The sequence below is a fragment of the Phalangium opilio genome, unplaced genomic scaffold (genome assembly GCF_054372755.1).
Source record: "Phalangium opilio isolate 3A_F unplaced genomic scaffold, DU_Popi_V2 ptg000078l_1, whole genome shotgun sequence".
Lineage (NCBI taxonomy): Eukaryota > Metazoa > Arthropoda > Arachnida > Opiliones > Phalangiidae > Phalangium > Phalangium opilio.
In genome coordinates this window covers 519371-539720 of record NW_028324186.1, presented here as the reverse complement: position 1 = coordinate 539720, position 20350 = coordinate 519371, and the positions used below count along the sequence as shown (strand labels likewise).

Sequence of the window (20350 nt, the reverse complement as noted above, 5' to 3'; positions counted from 1 at the left end):
GGAATACCGTGGGTTCAAGGCTTTTCATCCCCATCATTCCGATTTCGATTTTTTTAAAGTAAACACTTATTTGTTGACTCGACCAGAACGAACTTTAGTTGAAACCACAAAAGAGGGTAAATAGACTCCGACTCCGCCGAGGCGCGCGATGGTGCTAGGGCTGACTTGACTCCGAGTCGCGGTGGTTTGGGGATGGTGCTAGGGGCAGGCTTTCCTTCTAAAGACTTAAACTGTCTGCTGCGAGTTCTACTGTTAGCTTAATATTTATCCGACTCGCTCAGAACTGGAGGTATGGCGTCTTGGAAAGAAAGTTTTACCTCATGCTCGCTTTTTTAGCCCCTATTGTTTCACTTTTTTATTATCTTACATATCCCGCACGAGTATCCTTTTTGACGGGGCAACTTGTTGGTTTCCCTATTTTTTTCCTTGTCATGTCACTATTCTATGCACATGATTTATTTTAAATGAAACTTAATTAATATAGGCAGGTATTATTCTTCTCTCTGCAATTTTACTTTTCTGCCTGTTGTTGTGGAAGACGAAGGACAAGATTGTGTTAAAAATGGATGGAAAATTTCTTATTTCGGATATAATTCTCTTGCTTATGGAAGTGATTTCGATTTTTTTCTTAAAATGTAATGAATTGCATTTCAATAATAATGTAATTTTCTTCTTGATATAACATTGTTTGACTTCAGAAAATGTCATTTCAGCTTTCAGTACAGTATCTAAGAACTACATATGGAAATTCTTGTGCGGTTCTTGGCTAATTGGAGCTCTTCTTGTGACCTTCGAAATGTCAGGATACTTGAAAACTAATTTCACTCTTAAAGAATATTTGGTTGTTGATAGCTTAAGCGATGTTTTAAACATGAGCATTAAACGGATACATCTAAATTTTCAATATTTCTTTTCTGAGACCATATTTTTTTGCAACTTGGAAATACCAGTGAGATAAAAAATAAAAAAACAGAAACCAAATATGCTTAGCTACCATGTGTGTTAATGTTTGAAATTCTAGCCCACGAACGCGTACGAGTACTTCGATCCACAAAGCACAATCTGCAGGTTTAGTATAATGACAGACGACGCCATTGAAGTGCTTGGATGCGAATACGATCCGGCCATCGAGAATAAAGCGTGGTTCAGCTTAACTACCAAGAATGAACTTCACGATTTAATGGAGGCTGAATACAAGTGCAAGGGAAAACAGCAGTTGGACTTTTACATTGGGGCTCACAGTTACCGGAGTGAATATTCTTACCTTTACATCAAGTCCTTTCGTGTCAGACAAGATATCAAGGAATTAGTAATCCGATCGTAAGTGTTTCTCATGAAAAAAAGAAGCACTGTTTGTGTCAGGTTTAACAGGACTATTGTAAAATGTAGGTTAAGAAACTTCTGCTACAATTGCATATTTTTCTATGTAGAATTTGAACAAAAAAATCCATATTACTTGGGTTTTAGTCTATTTATTTTATATCTGGGTTCAACTACATCTCCCAGAAAAAAATAGTGGTCTCATGTGACACAAAGTCGTATATGAGAAATTTCTGCATTGTTACAAAGGACCAATATTTTTGCTAAGATTCAACAAGGCTCATAGTGACAATCAGGGTTGTTTGATTTAAATCACTGATTTAAATCATGATTTAAATCAAGAGATTTTTTTAAAAAAATCATTTGATTAAAATCAAGAATATATTTTTATTTTTAAAAAATGTTTTCTAAGATTTCAAGAAGCAGTTTAAGAAACTCGAGAAGAAACTTAACTAGAAAAGACCTAAAATTAAAAATAATCATGGTTTTGGTATATTTCAATGTGAGTTTTTCCCAGAAGTCCAGTTTGTCTTGCTGGAAAGGCTAGGAAATGAGATAGCAGTCAAGCTAGTCTTTTTATACAAGCATATGAATTGTAATAATATCCAATAGCTGCTTAAATGTCATGATTATTTTACTTTTGATTAATTTTGACTCAAAAGTTTTCATGTTGGTAATTTACTACCTATTAGTTCAATAAAAATCAAAAAAATCAAATAAATCAATTAAAATCAAAAAAATCCGATTTAAATCAAAAAAATCAACAACCCTGAGATTTTCTTGTCTTTCGTAGAAGAAGTGTCTTTTATGTGTCAATCGAGTTGAAGTGTTGAAGCTTATTGTCCGCAAGAGTAAACTTGAGTGAATTTTATAGTTAATTAGTTTAACGATTTGCTTTAACGATTTGTTGTTTAGTGTGTAGTTAAAGTTGATCTTATTTATTTTCCTGGTGTATGTGACTATGACTGTTTTTTCTTCATTAATTGGTAGATTGTTCTTTTTGCACCAAACGGATAAGTGGTTTAAATCATTTTGCAATTCTCCGCAGTCGTCTAGATTATTAATTCTTTTTATTAGTTTGTGATCATCGGCGAATTGGAGGATAGTTGAATGTTTTATCATTGCGGGTAAGTCTGCAATGTATATATTGAAAAGCAGTGGACCGAGGGATGAGCCTTGCGGAATGCCACAGTTAACTTGATAAGTTACGTTTGTTAAGGTTTCATTGCATTTTATGATATTGTGTCTTCCTGTTAGATAGTTGGTGACCCATTTTAATAGACTTCCATCGAGTCCGTATGCCCGTAGTTTTTTCAAGAGTAGAGGATGTGAGACACGATCAAATGCTTTTGAGAGGTCTACATATATTACATCCATTTGCCCTCTTTGTAGTGCAATCGGTTTCGCCTCTTCCATGAATGATACGTGATTAGTTTCAACTGATCTGCCTTGTACGAAGCCATGTTGTGATTCCGGTAAATTGTTGCTGAACCATGAGTATATATATTTATACATGATGGTTTCGAAAATCATGCTGAGGGAGCTTAGCAGTGAGATTGGTCTGTAGTTTTTAGAATCACCGCTGAAACCCTTTTTAAAAATCGGTGAAACTATGGCCACCTTCCAAGTGTCCGGAAAAATACCTTTTCAACCGAGAGATTGAATATATGTGTTAAGAGTGGTTCAATGATGTCCTGGCAACCCTTTACTATTATGTTGGGGATCTCGTCTTTTCCAGTGGAGAGGCGCACCTTTAGTTTCTTTATTGCTGATATAGTGTCTGCTCTTGAGATTGTTAATCTGGAGAATGAGTCTGTCATATTGTTGTGATTGGTGAGAAGGATATTTGGGTCTGCGTTGTCGTCGGCAATTTTTGCGAAAGTGTTCGCAAACTCGCTTGCAATTTGATTATTGTCTGTTACGAGTGTGCCATCTTTCGTAAGTACTATATGCTGCTTTTTTGCCTTGGTTCTCATGTTTACGTAAGACCAAAATAGTTTCGGATTCTTATTTACTGACGTCCCTATGTGATTGGAATAGTTTAACTTGTCCCTGTTTATTTGTTTCTTTATTTGTGCGCGCAGTTTTTTGTATGTTTCCTGATCCTTTGGGTTTAATAGAGTTTTGTACTTTTTATGAAAGTACTTTTTTCTTTTGATTGATTTGATAAGTTCATCCGATGCCCAGTGTGGATATGACATATAGTTCCGCTTGTTTGTTTTTACTTTTTTTGGGATGAATTGGTGTAGTGCTTTGTTAATCTCATTTGTGAGACAGTGAACACAGTTGTTTACGTCTTTAGAGTCTAATATCATACTCCAGTCCTGGTCCCTGAGATAACAATAGATTCCGAGGAAGTTGGCCTTCTGATAATTAAACTTGGCATCACTGGTTCTAGCTATGGAGGGTTGCTTGTGATAGCTTAATGCAATGGGTGGATGGAATCGGTCTCTGGGTACTAGGTCTTCACCGGGAGTTATGACTTTGCATGTATGTGTATTGGTGAAACAAAGGTCAAGTTGCTTGTTTTGGTGGTTTCTTATCATACTTATTTGTGTCAGGGCGGATTGTTGACAAATATGGAATATATGTTCGCTTTTCAGTTTGACATAGTAGTTGCAATTACTCACATCCCATGTTTCCCAGGTTATGCCGGGTAGGTTGAAGTCTCCCAAAAGGATAATGTCTCCATTATAGGATGGGAGCGTGTTATTTAGCTGTGTTTTTAGGAGATCGTAGGATTCTAATGAGGTGTCTGGAGGTATGTAAATTGTGCCCAATATAAGTTTTTCAGTAGTTTTAGCTCCAACCAAACAGCTTCGAAGTGTTTTTCTAAGTCTGGCCTACGTGTTATATTTAGGGTATTGTTTAGGGCTATGAGGACACCGCCTGCACGGCGTCCATCATTTCTATCATTCCGGTAGACATTGTAATTGGGGGGGAAATAATCCTCATTAAAATCCGAGTTTTTGAGCCATGTCTCCGTTATACATATAATAGGATAGTCATTTAGTAATAGATTTGTAAATAATTCGTCCGATTTGTTGCGCAGACTTCTTGCGTTTTGATAGTATATGGTTAAAGGAGTGGTATTAGACTTCATCTCCAATCGGCTCTACACCCTCGCCGCTAGCGGCTGGCTCAATTGAAGGCTGTATGTATTTGCGATACTCGCTCAGGTATCCCTTAAATTCCATCATAACGCAATCAAGCGGGAAATTATGTAGATTATTTAAGGAGGTAAATTCATTCTTATCAGTCGAGGTTACGTGAAAGGATGAGTAACTTGTGGCTTTAGTTCGTAATCGTGTGCATTGTGTAGTCTTAAGTTCTGAATCGGTCTCTATGTATTGTTTCAACTCAGCCGCGGTGAGATTCGGCGGTAAGCGTGAGATAAAGAGTGCTTTTTCTCTGGGTTGTTTAGGTGGTTTGGCAATCGCTACAATTGTTTCGAGTTTTTTAGCTCCTGCCAAGGGACCTACTTTGGGTCGGGCCGTGGGTTTGGCATTGGTGTTTTGAGAGTTTTTTGGAAATGAGTTGTTTTTTGGGTTAGCTAATGGTAGTTCTTTAGGGCGGTTAAGCCAGCTGCCCCCAATGTTCAATGGATTAATATTCATTGGCCTATTTAGGTCGAACGGCTGATTTTGGATTCTTAAGTCATTCTTATGGGTACTTTGGTTTTTTAGCAGGGTCACTTCCTGGCGTAGACTAGTTATTTCATTTTGTAACACGTTAGTAAATGTTAATATTTCCGATAGTGAGGAGAATAAATGGTCTATGGCACTGTCCTTATCCCAGGTTAAGCTCCCCATTCTAAAGTATTCATTTAAATTTTCGATATAGTCGTCCATAGTGGACCAGTTATTACCTCGGCTAGTATTGGGTTTGTCAGGCTTGTCTTTGTCCTCATATTCTGATTCGCCGTCGTCGTCGGTTGATTCATCCGTTTGAGCTGTAATGGCAGCGAGTTTCAATTTCTTGCATTCTTTGCATTCGTATTTGCTGGTTTTCCCGTTGTATAGTAATTTCGCATCTTCTATCGTAATCTTTAGGCATTGGTTGTGCGTTTTTATTTTACATGTTTTGCAAGGAATAGCGTTTTGTTTCGCAGCTATTCTTTTCTGGCAGATAAGGCAATTCACGCTTGCTACCTGTGTTTTCGCTTTTCCCATTATCAAAACTCCGGGTTAGCGGGAGTCCGATAGTAAAAAAAGAAATGTACTTTTAAGTAACGTTATCGCGGATTTAGCGGTTAACCCGAATGCTAGCGGAGCAAAAATTCGTGCGACTTCACTCTACAAAATCTAATCAAACCAACGAAATCGGAAGAAATCAAATTGGATTTGGAAATCTCGTACGTTTTTTCCAAAACGTCCACCCCTAGGTTCAAACACTTAAAAGCGTCAAGAAAACGATGATGTTATTCCAGTTTGACCACTAGTCTTTTTTATCATAAACATGATATTCGAAGCTTTACGAGCTCTATCTATGCCGATTATCTCGTATAGTTCTTAAACTCAGGTTACAAATAAGAAACTTTAGCATATGATCTGTGCCACCTTTGATTTAAATTATGATTATATTCATATTTATTGCTTAAAGAAATATCATATATAATTGCGGTTTGCAGTGGCGCTGAAAGAATTGAGCACGTTTAGCAGAAAGATCAGCTTCGAAAGATGACTTTTTTCATGTATCATTGACTAAAATCTCTCAGAATATGTCAGGTAGATACGGTGCTTTGCTTATGACATTGACTTTACCGACATTTTATAAGGAATGAGGTTGGGCGCTATAGCAAGTGAGAAACCATGGCACAATCAAATAATTCGATCGAATACCGAACCGAATAATTCGATCCGGTATTTGATAAGCCCATTTTCAATATTCGATACGAATATCGAATACCGAACTGACCATTCGGTTAAAGTTCAACTACCATAAATTTAGGTCCTTGGCACAAGAGAGACCCACCTTATTTTAAAAAATAGCATCCCAAAAATTTTATTTGTCTTCCATCAAAAACTACCAGCAAGTTCCTAGGAAAATTTTAAGAAATACTTGGCCTCCAATGAGGAGATGTAATTTGAAGTATAGGAGCTTGAAAATGTTTTTTTCCTTGCTTTGTATTAATTTTTCACGAGTATTAGGGTTACTACCCGATTAATCGAGAAAAGTTAAGCCTAGTATTTGCGAGTATTAGGGTTAACTATTCGCAAATACTAGGCTTAACTGTTCACGACTAATCTGTTAGTAAAAAATTTCCCAAATGCCGAACTATTCGGTATTCGGTTTGGAATAAAGTATTCGATTCGGTATTTGATTAGGAACTTTTTTGGTTTTCGGTAACCGGTTCGATACCCAAAAAGTTGTATTCGAACACTCCTAGAGATTTGGATCTAGTGTAGAACGGTCACTTATAATTTCAAATCATTGTTTAATGGTATTAACGTGAGAAGTGTAGAGAACGATGTGTTTTCCCTGCACTCATAGTAAACGGGTCGAAAATACATTGTCCTCTTTGAAATGCAAAGTTCTAGTTCATGGCCAGAAATCTCAATGTATTTTTTGGATTAAAGGGCATATAAATAGTGTGAAATAAAGATTTAATTTCAAAATCCGCAGGGTTCTGAATATAATGGAGCGCAATTTTATCCACTATAAATCAATTCCGAAGAAAATTATTTACGAGATGTCAAGATGGAGACGACCTCTAGAGGAAACTTTACCTTCGACAATCAAAGTAGTCAGTGGATCTTTTCTCTTGTGGCTAATGGGTCTTGCTATTGCATCGTTCGTTCTCTTCGGAGAAATGATTTCTATCAACAAAGAGTAATATTAAGAACATATTGGTCTGAAGCAAATCGGCTGCGATTAGAAAATCCAAAGTTCTACATTCAGCATTATTACGGTGAAACAGTATAAATACTGCAAGGCTACAGGACGGTAATTGATATTTGCAACTTTTTGTTAAGTTAGAAGAGCTTCTCACTTTTGCAACGTACAGTACAATGTGCAAAGCCCTTGTCGTTTTCTCTCCTAATTTGACTACTGTGGTCAAATCGAAATCAATAAGCATCAAAAGGTTTAAATTTGAAGTAAAGGAGTGCGGTTAACAGTTTCAATCGAATATTTCGATCGAATACCGAACCGAATAATTCTATAAGCCTATTTGCACTATTCGATACGAATATCGTATACCGAACTGACTATTCGGTTAAAATCGACTACCATAAATTTAGGTCATCTGAACTAGAGACACCCACCTTATTTTAAAAAATATCATCCCAATTTTACTTGTCTCCCATCAAAAACTACCAGCAAGTGCCTATGAAAATTTTAAGAAATACTTGGCCACCAATGAGGAGAGGTATTTTGAAATTTAGGAGCATCTTAATTTTTTTCTCCATACTTTACATTAACTATTCGCGAATATTAGGGTTACTACACGATTAATCGCGATAAGTTAAGCCTAGTATTCGAAAGAATTAGGGTTAACTATTCGCAAATACAACGCTTAACTATTCATGATTAATGGCTTAGTCAAATTTTACCATGGCCTACCTAGTTGGTAGTCGATTTAGAATAAACTATTCGATTCGGTATTTGATAAGGAAAATCTTTTGGTATTCGGTAACCGGTTTGATACCAAAAAGTTAGCACAGTTTTAAACAAAAATATACCGCCATCTAACACTAGTCTAAAAGATTGACAGTATCTATTATTTTTAAGAAAGAAGAAAAGAGGCAGTTTGCTTCAAAGTGGAAAGCTTCCAAACGTTGAAAATTAATTACTCGATATTGCAAGATATTTAATCTATATTTAAAATTTTTACTGTTTCTTACATCAGTATAAATCTATATTCTAAGAGAGCGGTAGTAATTTTTAAAAGTAATAAAGTTGCTAAGGGTGGTTTTAGAATCCATAAAATGAATACGAAAATTGGAGAAAAATAATATTGGTGAAAAACACCATATTTGTCCATAGAGATAACTTGGGAATTTTTTGAAAAATGGCCTTCAATTGGGATCGTGTATAAATAAAACTATTCGTTCATTACGTTTGGCAACCATCTTAAATGAAAAATAACAGTACAGCGTAGAGCCTTCCGATAGTTTCATAAAGAACAATTAAGTTTAAGTATTAATTTTTATGATTTTAAATACAACAACTTGAAAAAAAAATATTACCTCTCCGAGTCAAGAGGAGGACTACTACTACAATATTATTGACCTAGATATAGAATTAAATCACTTTCTTTAAAGTAAAAATTTACGAATTATAAAAGCAGTATTCCAAGCGTAGCGAATGTATAGTAAAGCAGACGACATTTACATCCAATAAAGATATGTCTTGGACACATGGAAATAAGTAAATGAAAAAAAACAGGAAATGAAGTGTATAAATTTTGGAGACATATAACATTATATAAAAACGTCTTGGTTTGGACCAAGGCCGAAAAAAACAAACGATATGTGTGAGGTTTATCAATTGACTGAAGTTTCAGATATTGAAATTTTTTTCTAGTTATTTTTATCCACTCAATCCTTAATCAATATTTAATTCAATCAACTGATTTTACTGTTAATCGATCTAGTCCCTCTAAATTAATTTAAAAAATTACATATCTACGCTTTTTCAAGAACAATTACATTTTCCGAAAACATTTTATCATGAAATTAATTGTTCTTGAAAAAGCGTAGATATGTAATTTTTTCAATTAATTTAGAGGGACTAGATCGATTAACAGTAAAATCAGTTGATTGAATTAAATATTGATTAAGGATTGAGTGGATAAAAATAACTAGAAAAAAATTTCAATATCTGAACTTCAGTCAATTGATAAACCTCACACATATCGTTTGTTTTTTCGGACTTGGTCCAAACCAAGACGTTTTTATATAATATCTGTCACTTCAGTCTTAATGTAATTAAATTTTGAATAATTATGTTTGCTTTACCGTCATACATTTGCACTCTAAAATATAATGGTGCATTCAAACACCATATATGCTGTTTTTTCCAGTGCCAAAAAAGACATCATTTAGGGTGTACTTTAACCCCATTTCTATGATCAATTCACGCCATTTACTAATATTATTTGGAAGTATTAAGGAAATATTAGGCATTTAAGCACCATTTACAGTGGCTTTTAGCATCTTTTTTTTTGACAATCTGTTGAACTTCTAATATTACTTAGTTTAATGGTTTTAAAAGTAGGGAAAAAGTATGCTACCTATGTCATATTATTAAACCAAGTGAAGTGAAATAATTGTTAAATATTTATTATAACCACTACACCACAGACACGTGGTAAGTCTAAATTTTCCAAGAGATCTAACTAATTATTATGTCCAATCACGATGGTTAAAACATGTATCTACCTGGGCTCGAACCTGGGACTTTCCTTGTGTGAAGCGGACGTGATAACAGTGTTGGGCAAATCGCGAATTACGTTGTACTACCAAGCGGGGGAAATTCGGTGAAGGATCGAAAAATTCGCGAATTTGCCCACCTCTGCGTGATAACCACTACACCATAGATACGTGGTAATGCTGAGTTTTCCAAGAGATCTAGCTAATTCAAGCGCCCAATCACGATGGTAAAAACATGTATCTACCAGGGCTTGTACCTGGGACCTTCCGCGTGTCTAGCGGACGTGATAACCACTGCACCATAGATACGTGGTAGCACTGAGTTTTCCAAGAGATCTAGCTAATTCTTGTGTCCAATCACGATGGTCAATACAAATATCTACCAGGGCTCGACCCTGGGACCTTCCGCGTGTGAAGCGGACGTGATAACCACCACACTACAGACACGTAGTTTTCCGAGAGATCTAGCTAATTATTATGTCCAATCACGATGGTCAAAGCCGTACTTCTGTAATTAACTAAAATTAACATACTTAGACTTAATTGTTTTGATCAAGCTGGCCGATAGCACACCCTGAATACTTAATTGTTAATTTAAGATAATTCCGAAAAGTATCTTCGCTGTAGTTTTTAAGTTATCGGTGGGGAAAAATCACGAAAAACCCATGTTAATCTCCATAGGAAATTAGCAAAAGCGGGTGAATATTACTTTAACGTTACAAAACGGTATCAAGTCGTATCTACAAGGGCCTACCGGCCCTGTAGAATTATTATAAATTCAATTATGTGATCATTGCGTTTAAAAAATTCCTGAGCGAGCGTAGAGAGCTCCGAGATTTTTTGATCTGACCAAATGAGATCTCACTAATTAGTAATTCGGCGTTTAAAACGTCATACAGCTGGGATTTTAAAACATTACATCGAAATGCCAAAAACATAAGACGATTTGTGAAATTATAAGAATATTAGCACCTCTGGGGGCCCTGGCAACGTATTCTTCAACTAAGCATTGACATCACTATTTACTTAAGAGTGGTAGTTTTGCCAGTTTAATGGTAAATTAGGGGCAGCATAAGCATTAAGCAGACCGTATTCGCCCATTGTAGGTGACAGAGCTGACAGTCTAGGTAAGTTAGAAGTGATGTCATCCCCGTGATTTTTCGCCTTCAAGTCACTGGTCATTGACTAAGAGCATATTAATGTAAATAGAAAGGGGAATTACGAAAGCAATCGATTAAGAATTAACAATACGTTGGGCAAGATCAAAAGTTCGGATTTTAGTGTAAACGTAATCATAAAGTAGAGGTCACCGCGGGAAACTAAAGAATATTTAAAAGTATAGCAAAAAATAAGTGATTTCCATTAAGGGAATAGAACAATTGAAACCCTCAGAATATTGAAAGTAGAAATAATTTCACTAACTCGCCCTGACTCTAAAAAAGCCTTTACTATTTTGTCCACTAGCAAGAATTTGTTTACGAGTTATCAAAAATCACATATATATAACTATTGTTGATGTAATCTAATAACTAAATGTTAAATGACCAAATAATTACTAAATGTCACTAAATGTAATTGTGCAAAATAAAGAATACACAAAATTTGTCTCTATCTAAATTTCAAAATTCAAACCTATATTTACTTATAATAAACTAATGGAAACCCTTTACTTGTCAGATTTTTGATACTGAACGCTTTCATGATTTTAGAATTATTTGAAAAATGGATTAGGAGGACAATTTTTAAAAAGTAAAATATTTAGGCCTAGCTAAAATAATTTTGGGTGCGACACAACGATTTTCCCTGGCTTACCTCTTACCTTGATTCTTACATAGGCATCCAGCTCACTTCGTTGACAAAATCTAAACTTATTGATAACTTAAACTAACGTTAGGGTGGTACTAATTAGCGAAACGAGGAAGGATTTCGGTTTTAACACTTAACAAGTTTTAATTAACAAAGTATTTCGGAACATTTCTTATTTTTACATTAACCCATACATTCTAATTTAATCTCATACAGAGAAACAAAGATTATTAATTAATATGCAAATAGTGAATTATAAAACGGTTATAATACGAAATGGTTTTACTAAGGTGCACCGCTCTTATTGTTTTATGGTTTGTTCTTATTGGGTTGTTATACCATGGTATCGATTGTCACTTACGTTAGGTTGACTTTCACTTATGGTTGTCTTATGTTTAATTGATTCCTGATTTTCTTGCGTGTCGTAACTTCACGCATGGCCGAAGAACGCCGACGTCGTTGTCTTCTCACGCGCAGTACTGATTTCTTACGGTGCGCGTCTTATTAGTTGCTAACGCGAGCACCTGGTCAGTGTTACGTTGCGCGTCTATGACGCTGCGTGAATTTACGCGGCACGTGAATTGCACGAACATGAACGACTGCTCTATTTAGTCTTAAACAGTTCTGTCCATTCTAACGTTTTTCGTTTTCTTCAACTGAATTCTTCTTTACTGGTTCTTACCTTAGCATTGATCTTTTTGCCCCAGGTCACCCCCGGGCCTATGTCCCACACACCGCGCGGCGTTTTAGCCGCTCGGCCAACAGTACCAAAAATAGCACTTAATACCATTTGTATTGAAATCATTCGGTCGCTCTAAGTTCAAGGCTAGGTATTGTAAAGGGGTAACTAAGGTTGGGGAAAGCTGGTTGCCTATCTGAGGTCCCCAAATCCCAGAGGCGCCAACAATATTTTTCGTCGCTGTGAGAAAAATCTTTGAATTCTTATTTTTCCACAAGGTACCCAAACCATCGTTACAAACTATTGATTCAAATGAGATGAGGAAAAACAGCGGGTCATAAATAAAACTATACACTAACATTTGGCACTTATAGAGGCTCACCGGCGCTATTGGGGGGAGACCGCCCTTAGTTCAGGGGGAAAGCACCCAGCTCTTTGGCCATAAGCAATGGCGCCACTGTCACAGTGGGCGGGTAAGCATTATGGTAACCAACTCTCTGACCCACTTTTCACCCCAATAGCTCCGGCCAGCCGCTTTAATTTTACAATAAGCGACATCTGGCGACGCTACTCACGAGGAAAAAAACACAAAGTACGCCGTTCAAAACAAGGTCTGTATACCGCTTCGCATTATTTATTCGCCCTAATTTATAGTAAGCTTAAGCAACGCTCCTAGTCTATAATATGTTGTAACCTAACATGATTATAGCTAAACCGATGTATTTGGTTTAACAGTAGGAAAGATTATGATCATGAGGAGTTAATTTATCTATAGTTGACCGGTTTATCAATATTCTTTTTCAGCGTTAGTTCAGTGGTTTGGATTAGTTGGCTTTGAAAACTAAAGTTAAGGCTTTCTATTTCTTATTGGTAGTTTCGAAAATAATATGGTTTGATATAGATAATGGATAAAATAAGTTATATCAGAAGTAAATAGGGGGTAGTAGGTATGCGTACCTTTAGCTAGTGCAAGTCGTCCCTCTCTCCTAAAAATCCAATTCGCGCCACAAAATATTCAAATGAGCCAATAAGCGAGAGGCAGAGAACCTAGAGCAGGGCCGGAAATAAGCACAGGACACTGGACATTGTCCAATAAAATTTTAAAATGTCCCATAATTTTTTCGAAAACTAAGGGGGTCACTGGACAGTTTGCAGGGCCGTCGTCAGGGGGAGGGCCAGGTGGGCCCGGCCCTACTTACAATGTGTTTGGCCCTACCTGAAATATTTCCAAAATTCTTGGAAACTGCTTGTGGCCCTACCAGTAGTTTCATTGGCCCAACGCCCCTACTCCTAACCCCACCAGATTACGTTCATGACATTATGATAAGCCTATAAATCCCATATAATTAGAACGAAACTTAAAAAAATATTGTCATGGCATTAAAAAACAATTTCGTCAAGCTTTGGCAAATTGGCACACTCTTCGTAGACGGTAGAGCAGATGATTCCAGTGTTGCCAATGTTTGAAAGTGGATTTCTCACTTCCATTTGAAAAATTACCGACATTTCCCATAGGCCCTTTTTAGCCCCGCCCCCAGCTAAAATATGGAAAAAGGTTACAGTCACATTAATCTGGACTATATTTCTTACTAGATTTTATATGGAACACACACCGCATGGCTTTGACATTATGTACAAATGCGCCAAAACGCTATAAAGCTTTAAAATTCACATAATAAGCTACTCTTTTTCCAGTGTCAGATTTACAATCACCGAATTTATTTCATAATATCACTTCCAATTATTTAATTTTCGAAAATGCACTAATTTTAACTGCATTTTTAACACTTAAACAGTGAAATTCCCACATTTAACCGATTTCGGAAAAAATTATGTTTTTCCCACAGAGCCTAAAACCTTACCAAAATTTCCCACACATTGGCAACACTGGATGATTCTGAACTCTCGGGAGGTCTAGAGCTTCGTGAAATCAGGCAGGCTTACAAATAAATTATTTCCTATACTCCGGAATAGGGAGTATAGGTGTGGTTGTCGCGTTCGTGGAAACTAATTATTAGGGTCAATATTTTGGAAAAGGTGAAAGCTGGTTATATAATGTGGAAAACGTGGCAATTATCTATTTATATATTTTGGAAAAGGTAAAAATAAATCATACTAAGTATCAGGGCCCTATTTTGCAAGATGGGATCTTTTTTGTAATTAATCAAAACGTCTTGGATATAACCAAGACCTAAAAAGTATCGATAAGAAGAGAGTTAAGCAAGTGACTGAAGGCCCAGATATTAAAAGTTTTTTTTAAATTAAGACTTACATGCTTAAGATGCTGTTCGGACAGTGGGACAAAGGACGATCTTCCTCATAGAGCTTAACATGGCGGGTGGGTAAAAAAGGAGAGGGCGTCGGACAGCCCCTTTAAGAAACTTATGTTCCATCACCCTATTGCATTGAATAAACTTAATTTACTGGTAGTCAATTTATTCCCTCTCAATAATTTGAAAAATTTACTTATTTCGGGTTTTCGAGCACAATTCCATTCCCCGTTTACATTTTATAACCACATTTATCATTTTTAGGAGAGTACGTGCATGGATAAAGAATGCGCGTGAGGAAATTGGTTTTCACTCTACAGGATAGGTAACTCCCTATCTCGAACGACAGCCTATTCTGTATATACTCTGTTACAACATGGGTTGTCAGCACGCGTAAAGCTAGGTCTCTATGTAATCTAGCCTTGCGCGTGCTGACAAGAGACAAAAAACTTCAGGATATTTTAAACGCTTTTAAATCCTGAAGATCCTGAAGTTTTTTGTCTCTTGACAGCACGTACAAAGCTACGTTACATAGAGACCTAGGTTTACTCGTGCTGACAACCGATGTTGTAAAGAGTATATACAGAATAAGCTGTCGTTCGAGATAGGTAGTTGCCTATCCTATAGCGTGAAAACTATTTTCCTCACGCGCATTCTTTATCCATGGTACGTGTATGACATTGTGTCGTTAATAGGTTGCTAACATATCCGCGTTCATGGCCTGAACGATTTATAGTGAAACCTATTGTTTTTGTGCAAATTTCAACAATGGCGGCAAATTCAATAGGGAAGTTATGATTTTTAGTCTTGGTTAAACTGAATATATGTAAGAGGGAAAGACACGGGGAAAATAGTTTGCCTTCCATCTCGGTCGATGGAAAGATCATAAAAAGAGTAGAGACGTCGAGGGGTCAACCCCGCTGTATATCCCGAAACTGAGGAAGGATTGACATGTCTCTTTTTTAAGTAGAAAGGGTCTATAGCAGCGCTACGACAGACAAGGGTCACACGGTTCTATGCCAGGCCCATGGCGTCTCTATCATTTCTATGGTTCGCAAGCAGTAGGGGGGTGCATACTCTTCGAATTTTTTTTAAGGGTGTGAGAGTGTCAGCTGGACTCAGCTTGGTCGTAGGCCGTAAATTCTGACTTGGCTATTTTGCAATATAGCCTGCGTTCACCGAGTCGCGTGATCTAGGAGGCTGTGACTCGACTCTGCTACTTAGTCTGTATATATTCAGGAACAAGGTTAATGAAAGTATTAACGGTTTTTAAAGGAATATGGGATTTATCAGGGATAGCCCTGCATTTATATACTTGTCGCTGCTTATTTTATCTTCCTATATAAATGTAGTATTTCTAGTAGCCGCAGAGACTTCTGGTGGCACTCTGTATGCATTTGGTAGAATACTTTTATAGAAATTGAAATAGTAAAAAATATTTATAAAATAAAATTTGGTCGAATTATTTCGTAGTTGTCCTATTTCAAGCCGAGGAATGTTCTCAAAAACAATTACTATTTGGTGACGAATACCTTAAAAAGTACGTTCACACGGAATTTTGGATCAGCTTAACGCGTAATTGAGTGGGCTATTGCCTTGGTGACGAGGCCAGCGAAAGAGGGCATGACGCATTGACGCCGCATGAGAGTGGTACAAGGCGTACTTCTAGCCAGGACGATGTATACAACCAGCGTGGGAAATAAGGCGGTGGCACAGGGCAAATGACCAGTTTAAAAAATGCCTGGACCAGTTTAAAAATCAAATCGGAGGGGGGTCAGTGGTCCACGGGACCACTAAGAAAATTCAAGGGTAACCAGAGTCCAGACATTATCTCAACTATTTTAATTACCCACTTCTTTAGTTTAGCAGACGACGCGCCCTGGTCAATGGTCATGGACCAGTTTATTTATTCCAGGCCAGGGGGGTCGCTGGCCCAATGTCCAGTTTTAAAAAAATCCTTATTTCCCACCCTGTAACAACGCATCCTCCTTGCTCGTATCGGGCATAGCAGAGGCTAAAGCAGACTACGACTAAATCGTTTTGTCATTGTTACGTGTTATCATAGAGATACGCGTGTTATGGTATTTTTCATCACGAAATCCCCTAAAAATGATAAATGTGGTTATAAAATGTAAACGGGGAATGGAATTGTGCTCGAAAACCCGAGATAAGTAAATTTTTCAAATTATTGAGAGGGAATAAATTGACTACCAGTAAATTAAGTTTATTCAATGCAATAGGGTGATGGAACATAAGTTTCTTAAAGGGGCTGTCCGACGCGCTCTCCTTTTTTACCCACCCGCCATGTTAAGCTCTATGAGGAAGATCGTCCTTTGTCCCACTGTCCGAACAGCATCTTAAGCATGTAAGTCTTAATTTAAAAAAAACTTTTAATATCTGGGCCTTCAGTCACTTGCTTAACTCTCTTCTTATCGATACTTTTTAGGTCTTGGTTATATCCAAGACGTTTTGATTAATATCTGTGACTTCGGTCTTAACTTTTATTAATTTTGTGTAGACACGTTGGTGATTTTATATTGATTATTTCAACGCTTATTTCTGCATGCCGTAGAATAGGGAGCTATCAGTTCTGACCCTGAAACGTCACACCCTTCTATCTCTTACTGGAGTTTCATCCCCCCTAACGGTTGGAAACAGTATTCTACGCGCAAAAATGCCAACCAGAGAGGGGCTGCGTGACATCAGACTATCTCTTCCCCCTAGCCAGTTGTTAGCTCCATATAGGAAGTAGTTCATCATTCAATAGAAAATTGTTGAGAGATCGGAGCTATGGGAACGTCACATCAATATTTTTAGTCTAAATTGTATGACCAAAGCTGACAAAGATTGTAGTATCACACTATAGAGAGCTTTCAGATGGGATAGTAGTACGTCACACCCTCCCAAGTCTTACCGCGGTTCTGGTAGCCATATTGGGTGGTCTCAGCTTCATCCCTGCTTTAAACCCACCAATATGGCGGCGTAAATTATGTCACGAGACTCGGCTCCTCCTCCAACTAAAAGCTCTCTATTTCAGGTGGACCAAGACCAGATGCTCTATTAGAAATCTTTGAGCCCCATTTCCAATGTCATTGTTTTAACAAGATCTTATTCAAAATGGATAATTTCTTTTAACCTTGATAGGAAATGAAACATATAGAATATGCCATCTTTAGTGGCGTTCTAACTTTAACCTAGTTTAAAGAACTAAGATAGTATTTTTTGTCGAAAATGGCATTAAATTAGTAAACTAGCAATACTTTAGCAATATTTCGGGGTGAAAACAAATCCAATTTTGCAATATTTTGGGAAAGATGTCAATTCGATAATAATAAGAAATACAATAACAGGCACACATTTAGTTTTAATGTTATTAGCTCCGCCCTTAAGTACAATTCTAATTGGATTCAGCCTTTGGGAAATTGAAGTTGGTGTTTAAATGATTTGCCAGAATGCTAGGAGGTCAGGCAATGGAAGTATGCTTTGATTTATCATTAAATATAGGAAATAACAGGATTAAATTATTATTTACTTGTAATCATGAAATGAATGTTATTTTATGCCCTGTAAACTATTTTATTTTTAATAAATAAAGTTAAATGACAGTTACGGTAATTTATTGATGACAAAATTTAGGGTTAATAATATTATTTCATATAATAGTTAAAATACAAATAGGAATGTTTTTAAGTAATGCCTGTTTAAAAATTACTTTCAAGTACTAAATTGCATTAAGAATGTTTTTGTTTGACTATTTTCAAGTTTTTAAACACGCATGATTATGATATTGGAAGGCGCAAATTATTTATTTAAATAAACATTTGGTTTGATACTTGCCACGTTTATTTACAGCATGTAATTTGGGCTTAATTTCCCTAGTTGTTATTTAATTATGGTATTCATTATAAATTTATTCCAGTCAATAAATATATTGTTTTTTACGTTTAAAGGTAAAAGTTGCATATTTTAAAGGGTTTTTCCAAAGAAAATTGTTTTTGACACCAGAAAGGCTTTTGAGGATAATTAGTGATTGCGTCCTGCTGCCAAAAAATAGACCTTAACAGGGAAAAGCTAAGAGTAACTATAATTAATTTTAAATGAATCTAAAATGTAAGTTTCACAATGAATGCGTGAGAGGGATTAAAAAAATGTTCAAGGACAGTCATACGTGAAGGTTGGATTTATAAAGTGAGAGACTTCAACATTATCGTATGAATGCCTATAATAATTTTGTTAATCTCTCAAGTGAACAATTCAATGATGAAAAAATATTTACACACATTTAATCCTAGGATTGTCAAATTGAGACTATATAATTGCCAGAAAAATAGTAAGCATGTGTTTCAATATTATATTTTTTTAAGGTATAAAAAAGGGAAGGGGAGTTTGTTAAATTAGTCCTAATATACTTAAAGATGCTTTTTAAAATTGGTAGTGATTTGCTATTGTAGAATCTGCAGTTTAGTTCAGAGAGTTAATGAGGTGCCTTGTATTTCGTTAGTGACATCTCCAATCCAGTTGATTTTAGGTTTTTTTTCTATATTTATTACTATTGAACTCAGATGGCGTTGGGAGTTAATGTCATTAATTGTAGTTTTTTTACTGGTTCCATCGCGCTTGATTTTGTTTTGTTGATGTAGAATCTGCAGTTCAGTTCAGAGAGTTAATGAGGTGCCTTGTGTTTGGTAGCGACATCTCCAATCCAGTTGATTTTTTTTTTCTATATTTATTACTATTGAACTCAGAAGGCATTACTGCTTAACGTCATTAATTGGCAGCAATTTTTACTGGTTCCCTCGACCTTGCTTTGTTTGGCAAACGTCCGTTAAACAATGTAATATACCATCATGGTATATTAACTTTAAGGCGTTTTGATGAAAATTGAAATCCAAGGTTAATCAGTTGGTATTTTAGAGTAAAGAGTGAAGTACTTGAGGTTTAATCGAGTGGTGAAGGAGGGGGGATTTGGGGTATTTCACCACCCGCGGACGCGGGGTAGTCAGTTCCTGTAGGGTAGGCATGCTGACAAGTCCCTTATTCCCTCAAAACTTTGTCGCCCAGAAGCTTGGCTTACAGGAGTGCGCCCAACTCTCAACATAGTCAAGCACATAATTTTAGTAACAATCCATTGCTGTTCTAAATTTTAACAACGTTGAGGCAACTTTTTGCCCGGAAAAGGTTTTTTGGCGAATCTATAGCTGTTATGAACTTCTATTGTGTTGATGAACTTGTAGGCACGGCTTGCCAAACCGTAACGTAATTATATAGGGAAACCAAAGAGTTGACATGTATTATTTGGCCTTGATACAGCTTGATGTTCTATAGACACTGACTCAAGCCAATAGAAAGATTATTTCTTTGAATATCTTTGCTGTTCTTAATCCAAAGACGCTCTCACTCTTTGAACACGCCAGTATAAAGTGTCTGTTATTTCGGTGGAGAAGTTGAATATATTTCTTGATTTGTCTATCGAAGTCTTGTTGCGGGTTTTTTTCTAATGATGATGATCATCATATTTTTGAGCTGTGTAGGTTTAGTCTTTTATTATACTGGTAATAGCTATGATGAATTATTTTTCTGTTGAAGCTTAGCATGTAGTTGTACGAAATTAGTCTTTAAATTGTATGTTTCAAACTTGAAAATATACACTGCTTGTAGTATTTATTTCGGAATAATTTTGATCTTCGTTATATTAGTTACGTAAAGGGGCGGGGGTTGAAAGAAAACTTTACAATTTACTGGCAATTATATGTTCATTTAAATATAAGATTTTGAGGGTCTATTTTTAAAATTTTGTCACGCAACTCTTAACTTTAAGTTTGGAAACAGTGCTGCTAGAACATGGCAATTATTGTTTTGCGCGTGGGTTACCAAAGGGACAATGAAAAGGTTATTAACTT

At 36.3% G+C, this 20350-nt stretch overlaps 1 long non-coding RNA gene across 1 annotated transcript; it reads left to right on the top strand.

Moving 5' to 3' along the window:
- The first annotated feature begins 16740 nt into the window (after nucleotides 1–16740).
- Nucleotides 16741–19158, top strand: LOC149654947 (uncharacterized). Its single transcript, XR_016370349.1, has 3 exons — nucleotides 16741–16815; nucleotides 17023–18638; nucleotides 18697–19158. It is a non-coding gene; the product is annotated as an uncharacterized LOC149654947 (long non-coding RNA).
- Nucleotides 19159–20350: the final 1192 nt, after the last annotated feature.